Source organism: Schistocerca gregaria, chromosome 3, assembly GCF_023897955.1.
Source record: "Schistocerca gregaria isolate iqSchGreg1 chromosome 3, iqSchGreg1.2, whole genome shotgun sequence".
In the NCBI taxonomy this organism is placed as follows: domain Eukaryota; kingdom Metazoa; phylum Arthropoda; class Insecta; order Orthoptera; family Acrididae; genus Schistocerca; species Schistocerca gregaria.
Genome location: NC_064922.1, coordinates 2643534 through 2653684, shown reverse-complemented (window position 1 = coordinate 2653684; position 10151 = coordinate 2643534). Strand labels below are relative to the sequence as shown.

The window sequence follows — 10151 nt, the reverse complement described above, 5'->3', positions numbered from 1 at the left end:
CTTGGAGATGGTCTTGAGCTTGAAACACACACAACAAGACCGGTGTTAACTAGCGAAATGGTCGGCAGAGTGCTCTCACCGCGAGGTTTGACTGGCACTTGCACAACTAAAACAACGTCGGAAAGTAACTCGTTCGGCTTTTGAGTCACGTCAAGTATGTGTGTTAATTTTGACGCCGCTAGCTCTGCAGATTGTCATGCAATTCCTTTAACTCTCAGAAATGGTTATGAAATAAAAGTGAAGTACGTGACGAGTGTGACGTTAGGAAAACATTAGGCAGCATGGAGAGATTCTGTATGGGACCAATCAACCCAAACGATTACTGTGTGATCTGCTACCCAGCAGGTACCTAACGAGGCAGTACGGCTAACTCAGTCGGTAGAGCATGAGACTCTTAATCACAGGGTCGTGGGTTCGAGCCCTACGCTGGGCGGTTAGGAATTTTTTTCCGCTGCAGATGTAAATTACCGATTTTCTGATTAACGTGATGTAATGGAAATAGCAAGTTTAAAATTTGCCTACGTCTCCATCAGTCGCAAGATAACTGTATTTGAAGGTGAAGGTGATTTTGTAGACATGTGTGAAAGTCATGTTCTGAAGTGCAGGTGGTTTTGTTTGGAGAGAACATCGGCTACGTGTCAGATGTGTAGCCAAGCAGTAATGGGTCGCCATAGCTGCAAAAATATGAAGTGTTGTCAGCTGAAGTCTGATGAATCAGACGACCGTACGGACGAAGTACGCAAAAGTTCCGCTAGGCCGCGCCTCTTTAGCTCAGTGGTAGAGCACTGGTCTAGTAAACCAGGAGTCGTGAGTTCCATCCTCACAGGAGGAAGACGAATTTTGGAAATCAGTTGCGAGTCATGGCAGTATAGTAAACAGTATCTGTGATGACGAACAATTAGCGAGAGGCGTTTTATTAAGAATTATTCTCAGATGTGATTAAGGCGAATGGCGCAGATAAAGCATTTGCCAAAGCGGTACGGCATAAGGTGGGACGGGGAAGTCTGAATTACATTTTATAGATGTATTTCTCACAAATCTCTGGGCCTCTCGCGGTCGTCGTCGTCGTCGTCGTCGTCGTCGCCGCCGCTTCAGCAGGAGTAGCAAATGGCCATCGTAGCAAATGCGGCGAGGGACACCCTGCCATCGCTTCCGAATGCGTAAGGTGTGTGGTCTTGTTATCCTGTCTATATTTGGTCGGTCTCGTAAGTGGTTGAATGTAACGGTTGGGTGGGTAAGAGTTAGGGGCAGCGGCTGTGTGGAACGCAAACCCAATTCCTCAGAGGGTGTAAGCGTTTCGAGATGAGTCGTATATAAGATTACGCTTGGTCGTCAGTGACCGTGTGGCCTAATGGATAAGGCGTCGGACTTCGGATCCGAAGATTGCAGGTTCGAATCCTGTCACGGTCGTGTTTTTCCAGTTCTGAAAAAGAAACATACCGTTTTAATGTAGCTATTGTGCAGTACGAAACCGTCTGAATGTTGATGTTGACCATTTTGTGCTTGGAGATGGTCTTGAGCTTGAAACACACACAACAAGACCGGTGTTAACTAGCGAAATGTTCGGCAGAGTGCTCTCACCGCGACGTTTGACTGGCACTTGCACAACTAAAACAACGTCGGAAAGTAACTCGTTCGGCTTTTGAGTCACGTCAAGTATGTGTGTTAATTTTGACGTCGCTAGCTCTGCAGATTGTCATGCAATTCCTTTACCTCTCAGAAATGGTTATGAAATAAAAGTGAAGTACGTGACGAGTGTGACGTTAGGAAAACATTAGGCAGCACGGAGAGATTCTGTATGGGACCAATCAACCCAAACGATTACTGTGTGATCTGCTACCCAGCAGGTACCTAACGAGGCAGTACGGCTAACTCAGTCGGTAGAGCATGAGACTCTTAATCACAGGGTCGTGGGTTCGAGCCCTACGCTGGGCGGTTAGGAATTTTTTTCCGCTGCAGATGTAAATTACCGATTTTCTGATTAACGTGATGTAATGGAAATAGCAAGTTTAAAATTTGCCTACGTCTCCATCAGTCGCAAGATAACTGTATTTGAAGGTGAAGGTGATTTTGTAGACATGTGTGAAAGTCATGTTCTGAAGTGCAGGTGGTTTTGTTTGGAGAGAACATCGGCTACGTGTCAGATGTGTAGCCAAGCAGTAATGGGTCGCCATAGCTGCAAAAATATGAAGTGTTGTGAGCTGAAGTCTGATGATTCAGACGACCGTACGGACGAAGTACGCAAAAGTTCCGCTAGGCCGCGCCTCTTTAGCTCAGTGGTAGAGCACTGGTCTAGTAAACCAGGAGTCGTGAGTTCCATCCTCACAGGAGGAAGACGAATTTTGGAAATCAGTTGCGAGTCATGGCAGTATAGTAAACAGTATCTGTGATGACGAACAATTAGCGAGAGGCGTTTTATTAAGAATTATTCTCAGATGTGATTAAGGCGAATGGCGCAGATAAAGCATTTGCCAAAGCGGTACGGCATAAGGTGGGACGGGGCAGTCTGAATTACATTTTATAGATGTATTTCTCACAAATCTCTGGGCCTCTCGCGGTCGTCGTCGTCGTCGTCGTCGTCGCCGCTTCAGCAGGAGTAGTAAATGGCCATCGTAGCAAATGCGGCGAGGGACACCCTGCCATCGCTTCCGAATGCGTAAGGTGTGTGGTCTTGTTATCCTCTCTATATTTGGTCGGTCTCGTAAGTGGTTGAATGTAACGGATGGGTGGGTAAGAGTCAGGGGCAGCGGCTGTGTGGAACGCAAACCCAATTCCTCAGAGGGTGTAAGCGTTTCGAGATGAGTCGTATATAAGATTATGCTTGGTCGTCAGTGACCGTGTGGCCTAATGGATAAGGCGTCGGACTTCGGATCCGAAGATTGCAGGTTCGAATCCTGTCACGGTCGTGTTTTTCCAGTTCTGAAAAAGAAACATACCGTTTTAATGTAGCTATTGTGCAGTACGAAACCTTCTGCATGTTGCTGTTGATCATTTTGTGCTTGGAGATGGTCTTGAGCTTGAAACACACACAACAAGGCCGGTGTTAACTAGCGAAATGGTCGGCAGAGTGCCCTCACCGCGAGGTTTGACTGGCACTTGCACATCTAAAACAACGTCGGAAAGTAACTCGTTCGGCTTTTGAGTCACGTCAAGTATGTGTGTTAATTTTGACGCCGATAGCTCTGCAGATTGTCATGCCATTCCTTTACCTCTAAGAAATGATTATGAAATAAAAGTGAAGTACGTGACGAGTGTGACGTTAGGAAAACATTAGGCAGCATGGAGAGATTCTGTATGGGATCAACCAACCCAAACGAGTACTATGTGATCTGCTACCCAACAGGTATCCAACGAGGCAGCACGGCTAGCTCAGTCGGTAGAGCATGAGTCTCTTAATCACAGGGTCGTGGGTTCGACCCCTACGCTGGGCGGAACGGAATTTTTCTCCGCTGCAGATGTAAATTACCGATTTTCTGATTAACGTGATGTAATGGAAATAGCAACTTTAAAATTTGCCTATGTCTCAATCAGTCGCAAGAAAACTGTATTTGAAGGTGAAGGTGATTTTGTAGACATGTGTGAAAGTCATGTTCTGAAGTGCAGGTGGTTTTGTTTGGAGAGAACATCGGCTACGTGTCAGATGTGTAGCCAAGCAGTAATGGGTCGCCATAGCTGCAAATATTAGTCAAAAATATGAAGTGTTGTGAGCTGAAGTCTGATGATTCAGACGACCGTACGGACGAAGTACGCAAAAGTTCCGCTAGGCCGCGCCTCTTTAGCTCAGTGGTAGAGCACTGGTCTAGTAAACCAGGAGTCGTGAGTTCCATCCTCGCAGGAGGAAGACGAAATTTGGAAATCAGTTGCGCGTCGTGGGCGTATAGCAAACAGTATCTGTTATGACGAACAATTAGCGAGAGGCGTTTTATTAAGAATTACTCTCAGATGTGATTAAGGCGAATGGCGCAGATAAAGCATTTGCCAAAGCGGTACGGCATAAGTTGGGACGAGGCAATCTGAATTACATTTTATAGATGTATTTCTCACAAATCTCTGAGCCTCTCGCGGTCGCGGTCGTCGTCGTCGTCGTCGTCGTCGGCGCCGCCGCTTCTGCAGAAGTAGCAAATGGCCATCGTAGCAAATGCGGCGAGGGACACCCTGCCATCGATTCCGAATGCGCAAAGTGTGTAGTCTTGTTTTCCTGTCTATGTTTGGTCGGTCTCGTAAGAGGTTGAATATAACGAATGGGTGGCAAAGAGTAAGGGGCAGCGGCTGTGTGGAACGAAAACACAATTCCTCAGGGGGTGTGAGCGTTTCGAGATGACTGGTATATAAGTTATACTTGGTCGTCAGTGACTGTGTGGCCTAATGGATAAGGCGTCGGACTTCGGATCCGAAGATTGCAGGTTCGAATCCTGTCACGGTCGTGTTTTTCCAGTTCTGAAAATGAAACATACCGTTTTAATGTAGCAATTGTGCAGTACGAAACCGTCTGAATGTTGCTGTTGACCAATTTGTGCTTGGAGATGGTCTTGAGCTTGAAACACACACAACAAGACCGGTGTTAACTAGCGAAATGGTCGGCAGAGTGCCCTCACCGCGAGGATTGACTGGCACTTGCACATCTAATCAACGTCGGAAAGTAACTCGTTCGGCTTTTGAGTCACGTCAAGTATGTGTGTTAATTTTGACGCCGCTAGCTCTGCAGATTGTCAAGCAATTCATTTACCTCTCAGAAATGATTATGAAATAAAAGTACGTGACAAGTGTGACGTTAGGAAAACATTAGGCAGCAGGGAGAGATTCTGTATGGGACCAACCAACCCAAACGAGTACTGTGTGATCTGCTACCCAGCAGGTACCCAACGAGGCAGCACGGCTAGCTCAGTCGGTAGAGCATGAGACTCCTAATCACAGGGTCGTGGGTTCGAGCCCTACGTTGGGCGGAACGGAATTTTTCTCCGCTGCAGATATAATTTACCGATTTTCTGATTAACGTGATGTAATGGAAATAGCAACTTTAAAATTTGCCTACGTCTCAATCAGTCGGAAGAAAACTGTATTTGAAGGTGAAGGTGATTTTGTAGACATGTGTGAAAGTCATGTTCTGAAGTGCAGGTGGTTTTGTTTGGAGAGAACATCGGCTACGTGTCAGATGTGTAGCCAAGCAGTAATGGGTCGCCATAGCTGCAAATATTAGTCAAAAATATGAAGTGTTGTGAGCTGAAGTCTGATGATTCAGACGACCGTACGGACGAAGTACGCAAAAGTTCCGCTAGGCCGCGCCTCTTTAGCTCAGTGGTAGAGCACTGGTCTAGTAAACCAGGAGTCGTGAGTTCCATCCTCACAGGAGGAAGACGAATTTTGGAAATCAGTTGCGCGTCATGGGCGTATAGCAAACAGTATCTGTGATGACGAACAATTAGCGAGAGGCGTTTTATTAAGAATTACTCTCAGATGTGAATAAGGCGAATGGCGCTGATAAAGCATTTGCCAAAGCGGTACGGCATAAGGTGGGACGAGGCAGTCTGAATTACATTTTATAGATGTATTTCTCACAAATCTCTGAAATTCTCGCGGTCGTCGTCGTCGTCGTCGTCGTCGTCGTCGCCGCTTCTGCAGAAGTAGCAAATGGCCATCGTAGCAAATGCGGCGAGGGACACCCTGCCATCGATTCCGATTGCGCAAAGTGTGTGGTCTTGTTTTCCTGTCTACGTTTGGTCGGTCTCGTAAGAGGTTGAATGTAACGAATGGGTGGGAAAGAGTAAGGGGCAGCGGCTGTGTGGAAGGAAAACACAATTCCTCAGGGGGTGTGTGCGTTTCGAGATGAGTCGTATATAAGTTATACTTGGTCGTCAGTGACTGTGTGGCCTAATGGATAAGGCGTCGGACTTCGGATCCGAAGATTGTAGGTCCAAATCCTGTCATGGTCGTGTTTTTCCAGTTCTGAAAAACAAACATACAGTTTTAATATAGCAATTGTGCAGTACGAAACCATCTGAATGTTGCTGTTGACCATTTTGTGCTTGGAGATGGACTTGAGCTTGGAACACACACAACAAGACCGGTGTTAACTAGCGAAATGGTCGGCAGAGTGCCCTCACCGCGAGGTTTGACTGGCACTTGCACATCTAAAACAACGTCGGAAAGTAACTCGTTCGGCATTTGAGTCACGTCAAGTATGTGTGTTAATTTTGACGCCGCTAGCTCTGCAGATTGTCAAGCAATTCCTTTACCTCTCAGAAATGATTATGAAATAAAAGTGAAGTACGTGACGAGTGTGACGTTACGAAAACATTAGGCAGAATGGAGAGATTCTGTATGGGACCAACCAACCCAAACGAGTACTGTGTGATCTGCTACCCAGCAGGTACCCAACGAGGCAGCACGGCTAGCTCAGTCGGTAGAGCATGAGACTCCTAATCACAAGGTCGTGGGTTCGAGACCTACGCTGGGCGGAACGGAATTTTTCTCCGCTGCAGATGTAAATTACCGATTTTCTGATTAACGTGATGTAATGGAAATAGCAACTTTAAAATTTGCCTACGTCTCAATCAGTCGCAAGAAAACTGTATTTGAAGGTGAAGGTGATTTTGTAGACATGTGTGAAAGTCATGTTCTGAAGTGCAGGTGGTTTTGTTTGGAGAGAACATCGGCTACGTGTCAGATGTGTAGCCAAGCAGTAATGGGTCGCCATAGCTGCAAATATTAGTCAAGAATATGAAGTGTTGTCAGCTGAAGACTGATGATTCAGACGACCGTACGGACGAAGTACGCAAAAGTTCCGCTAGGCCGCACCTCTCTAGCTCAGTGGTAGAGCACTGGTCTAGTAAACAAGGAGTCGTGAGATCCATCCGCACAGGAGGAAGACGAATTTTGGAAATCAGTTGCGCGTCATGGCCGTATAGCAAACTGTATCTGTGATGACGAACAATTAGCGAGAGGCGTTTTATTAAGAATTACTCTGAGATGTGATTACGGCGAATGACGCTGATAAAGCATTTGCCAAAGCGGTACGGAAAAGGTGGGACGAGGCAGTCTGAATTACATTTTATAGATGTATTTCTCACAAATCTCTGAAACGCTCGTCGTCTTCGTCGTCGTCGTCGTCGTCGTCGTCGTCGCCGCTTCTGCAGAAGTAGCAAATGGCCATCGTAGCAAATGCGGCGAGGGACACCCTGCCATCGATTCCGATTGCGCAAAGTGTGTGGTCTTGTTTTCCTGTCTATGTTTGGTCAGTCTCGTAAGAGGTTGAATGTAACGAATGGGTGGGAAAGAGTAAGGGACAGCGGCTGTGTGGAACGAAAACACAATTCCTCAGGGGGTGTGAGCGTTTCGAGATGAGTCGTATATAAGTTATACTTGGTCGTCAGTGACCGTGTGGCCTAATGGATAAGGCGTCGGACTTCGGATCCGAAGATTGCAGGTTCGAATCCTGTCACGGTCGTGTTTTTCCAGTTCTGAAAAACAAACATACCGTTTTAATGTAGCAATTGTGCAGTACGAAACCGTCTGAATGTTGCTGTTGACCATTTTGTGCTTGGAGATGGTCTTGAGCTTGAAACACACACAACAAGACCGGTGTTAACTAGCGAAATGGTCGGCAGAGTGCCCTCACCGCGAGGTTTGACTGGCACTTGCACATCTAAAACAACGTCGGAAAGTAACTCGTTCGGCTTTTGAGTGACGTCAAGTATGTGTGTTAATTTTGACGCCGCTAGCTCTGCAGATTGTCATGCAATTCCTTTACCTCTCAGAAATGATTATGAAATAAAAGTGAAGTACGTGACGAGTGTGACGTTAGGAAAACATTAGGCAGCATGGAGAGATTCTGTATGGGATCAACCAAACCAAACGAGTACTGTGTGATCTCCTACCCAGCAGGTATCCAACACGGCAGCACGGCTAGCTCAGTCGGTAGAGCATGAGACTCTTAATCACAGGGTCGTGGGTTCGAGCCCTACGCTGGGCGGAATGGAATTTTTCTCCGCTGCTGATGTAAATTTCCGATTTTCTGATTAACGTGATGTAATGGAAATAGCAACTTTAAAATTTGCCTATGTCTCAATCAGTCGCAAGAAAACTGTATTTGAAGGTATAGGTGATTTTGTAGACATGTGTGAAAGTCATGTTCTGAAGTGCAGGTGGTTTTGTTTGGAGAGAACATCGGCTACGTGTCAGATGTGTAGCCAAGCAGTAATGGGTCGCCATAGCTGCAAATATTAGTCAAAACTATGAAGTGTTGTGAGCTGAAGTCTGATGATTCAGACGACTGTACGGACGAAGTACGCAAAAGTTCCGCTAGGCCGCGCCTCTTTAGCTCAGTGGTAGAGCACTGGTCTAGTAAACCAGGAGTCGTGAGATCCATCCGCACAGGAGGAAGACGAATTTTGGAAATCAGTTGCGCGTCATGGCCGTATAGCAAACTGTATCTGTGATGACGAACAATTAGCGAGAGGCGTTTTATTAAGAATTACTCTCAGATGTGATTACGGCGAATGACGCTGATAAAGCATTTGCCAAAGCGGTACGGAAAAGGTGGGACGAGGCAGTCTGAATTACATTTTATAGATGTATTTCTCACAAATCTCTGAAACGCTCGTCGTCGTCGTCGTCGTCGTCGTCGTCGCCGCCGCTTCTGCAGAAGTAGCAAATGGCCATCGTAGCAAATGCGGCGAGGGACAACCTGCCATCGATTCCGATTGCGCAAAGTGTGTGGTCTTGTTTTCCTGTCTATGTTTGGTCGGTCTCGTAAGAGGTTGAATGTAACGAATGGGTGGGAAAGAGTAAGGGGCAGCGGCTGTGTGGAACGAAAACACAATTCCTCAGTGGGTGTGAGCGTTTCGAGATGAGTCGTATATAAGTTATACTTTGTCGTCAGTGACCGTGTGGCCTAATGAATAAGGCGTCGTACTTCGGATCCGAAGATTGCAGGTTCGAATCCTGTCTCGGTCGTGTTTTATCAGTTCTGAAAAACAAACATACCGTTTTAATGTAGCAATTGTGCAGTACGAAACCGTCTGAATGTTGCTGTTGACCATTTTGTGCTTGGAGATGGTCTTGAGCTTGAAACACACACAACAAGACCGGTGTTAACTAGCGAAATGGTCGGCAGAGTGCCCTCACCGCGACGTTTGACTGGCACTTGCACATGTAAAACAACGTCGGAAAGTAACTCGTTCGGCTTTTGAGTCACGTCAAGTATGTGTGTTAATTTTGACGCCGATAGCTCTGCAGATTGTCATGCAATTCCTTTACCTCTCAGAAATGATTATGAAATAAAAGTGAAGTACGTGACGAGTGTGACGTTAGGAAAACATTAGGCAGCATGGAGAGATTCTGTATGGGATCAACCAACCCAAACGAGTACTATGTGATCTGCTACCCAACAGGTATCCAACGAGGCAGCACGGCTAGCTCAGTCGGTAGAGCATGAGTCTCTTAATCACAGGGTCGTGGGTTCGACCCCTACGCTGGGCGGAACGGAAATTTTCTCCGCTGCAGATGTAAATTACCGATTTTCTGATTAACGTGATGTAATGGAAATAGCAACTTTAAAATTTGCCTATGTCTCAATCAGTCGCAAGAAAACTGTATTTGAAGGTGAAGGTGATTTTGTAGACATGTGTGAAAGTCATGTTCTGAAGTGCAGGTGGTTTTGTTTGGAGAGAACATCGGCTACGTGTCAGATGTGTAGCCAAGCAGTAATGGGTCGCCATAGCTGCAAATATTAGTCAAAAATATGAAGTGTTGTGAGCTGAAGTCTGATGATTCAGACGACCGTACGGACGAAGTACGCAAAAGTTCCGCTAGGCCGCGCCTCTTTAGCTCAGTGGTAGAGCACTGGTCTAGTAAACCAGGAGTCGTGAGTTCCGTCCTCACAGGAGGAAGACGAATTTTGGAAATCAGTTGCGCGTCATGGCCGTATAGCAAACAGTATCTGTGATGACGAACAATTAGCGAGAGGCGTTTTATTAAGAATTACTCTCAGATGTGATTAAGTCGAGTGGCGCTGATAAAGCATTTGCCAAAGCGGTACGGCATAAGGTGGGACGAGGCAGTCTGAATTACATATTATACATGTATTTCTCACAAATCTCTGAGCCTCTCGCGGTCGTCGTCGTCGTCGTCGTCGCCGCCGCCGTCGCTTCTGC

The 10151-nt window shown here is 46.4% G+C and overlaps 14 non-coding genes across 14 annotated transcripts; all 14 read left to right on the top strand.

The window, feature by feature from the left end:
• The first annotated feature begins 760 nt into the window (after positions 1-760).
• Trnat-agu (transfer RNA threonine (anticodon AGU)) lies at positions 761-832 on the top strand. The gene has a single exon. It is a non-coding gene; the product is annotated as a tRNA-Thr (tRNA).
• Positions 833-1337: 505 nt separating this feature from the next.
• Trnar-ucg (transfer RNA arginine (anticodon UCG)) lies at positions 1338-1410 on the top strand. The gene has a single exon. It is a non-coding gene; the product is annotated as a tRNA-Arg (tRNA).
• An 852-nt stretch (positions 1411-2262) lies between these two features.
• On the top strand, positions 2263-2334 carry Trnat-agu (transfer RNA threonine (anticodon AGU)). Its single transcript has one exon. It is a non-coding gene; the product is annotated as a tRNA-Thr (tRNA).
• A 499-nt stretch (positions 2335-2833) lies between these two features.
• On the top strand, positions 2834-2906 carry Trnar-ucg (transfer RNA arginine (anticodon UCG)). The gene has a single exon. It is a non-coding gene; the product is annotated as a tRNA-Arg (tRNA).
• A 452-nt stretch (positions 2907-3358) lies between these two features.
• Trnak-cuu (transfer RNA lysine (anticodon CUU)) lies at positions 3359-3431 on the top strand. Its single transcript has one exon. It is a non-coding gene; the product is annotated as a tRNA-Lys (tRNA).
• Positions 3432-3769: 338 nt separating this feature from the next.
• Trnat-agu (transfer RNA threonine (anticodon AGU)) lies at positions 3770-3841 on the top strand. Its single transcript has one exon. It is a non-coding gene; the product is annotated as a tRNA-Thr (tRNA).
• Positions 3842-4351: 510 nt separating this feature from the next.
• On the top strand, positions 4352-4424 carry Trnar-ucg (transfer RNA arginine (anticodon UCG)). The gene has a single exon. It is a non-coding gene; the product is annotated as a tRNA-Arg (tRNA).
• A 446-nt stretch (positions 4425-4870) lies between these two features.
• On the top strand, positions 4871-4943 carry Trnar-ccu (transfer RNA arginine (anticodon CCU)). The gene has a single exon. It is a non-coding gene; the product is annotated as a tRNA-Arg (tRNA).
• A 338-nt stretch (positions 4944-5281) lies between these two features.
• Trnat-agu (transfer RNA threonine (anticodon AGU)) lies at positions 5282-5353 on the top strand. Its single transcript has one exon. It is a non-coding gene; the product is annotated as a tRNA-Thr (tRNA).
• A 504-nt stretch (positions 5354-5857) lies between these two features.
• Positions 5858-5930, top strand: Trnar-ucg (transfer RNA arginine (anticodon UCG)). The gene has a single exon. It is a non-coding gene; the product is annotated as a tRNA-Arg (tRNA).
• A 452-nt stretch (positions 5931-6382) lies between these two features.
• Positions 6383-6455, top strand: Trnar-ccu (transfer RNA arginine (anticodon CCU)). Its single transcript has one exon. It is a non-coding gene; the product is annotated as a tRNA-Arg (tRNA).
• A 916-nt stretch (positions 6456-7371) lies between these two features.
• Positions 7372-7444, top strand: Trnar-ucg (transfer RNA arginine (anticodon UCG)). Its single transcript has one exon. It is a non-coding gene; the product is annotated as a tRNA-Arg (tRNA).
• Positions 7445-7896: 452 nt separating this feature from the next.
• On the top strand, positions 7897-7969 carry Trnak-cuu (transfer RNA lysine (anticodon CUU)). The gene has a single exon. It is a non-coding gene; the product is annotated as a tRNA-Lys (tRNA).
• A 1435-nt stretch (positions 7970-9404) lies between these two features.
• On the top strand, positions 9405-9477 carry Trnak-cuu (transfer RNA lysine (anticodon CUU)). The gene has a single exon. It is a non-coding gene; the product is annotated as a tRNA-Lys (tRNA).
• The last annotated feature ends 674 nt before the right edge of the window (positions 9478-10151 follow it).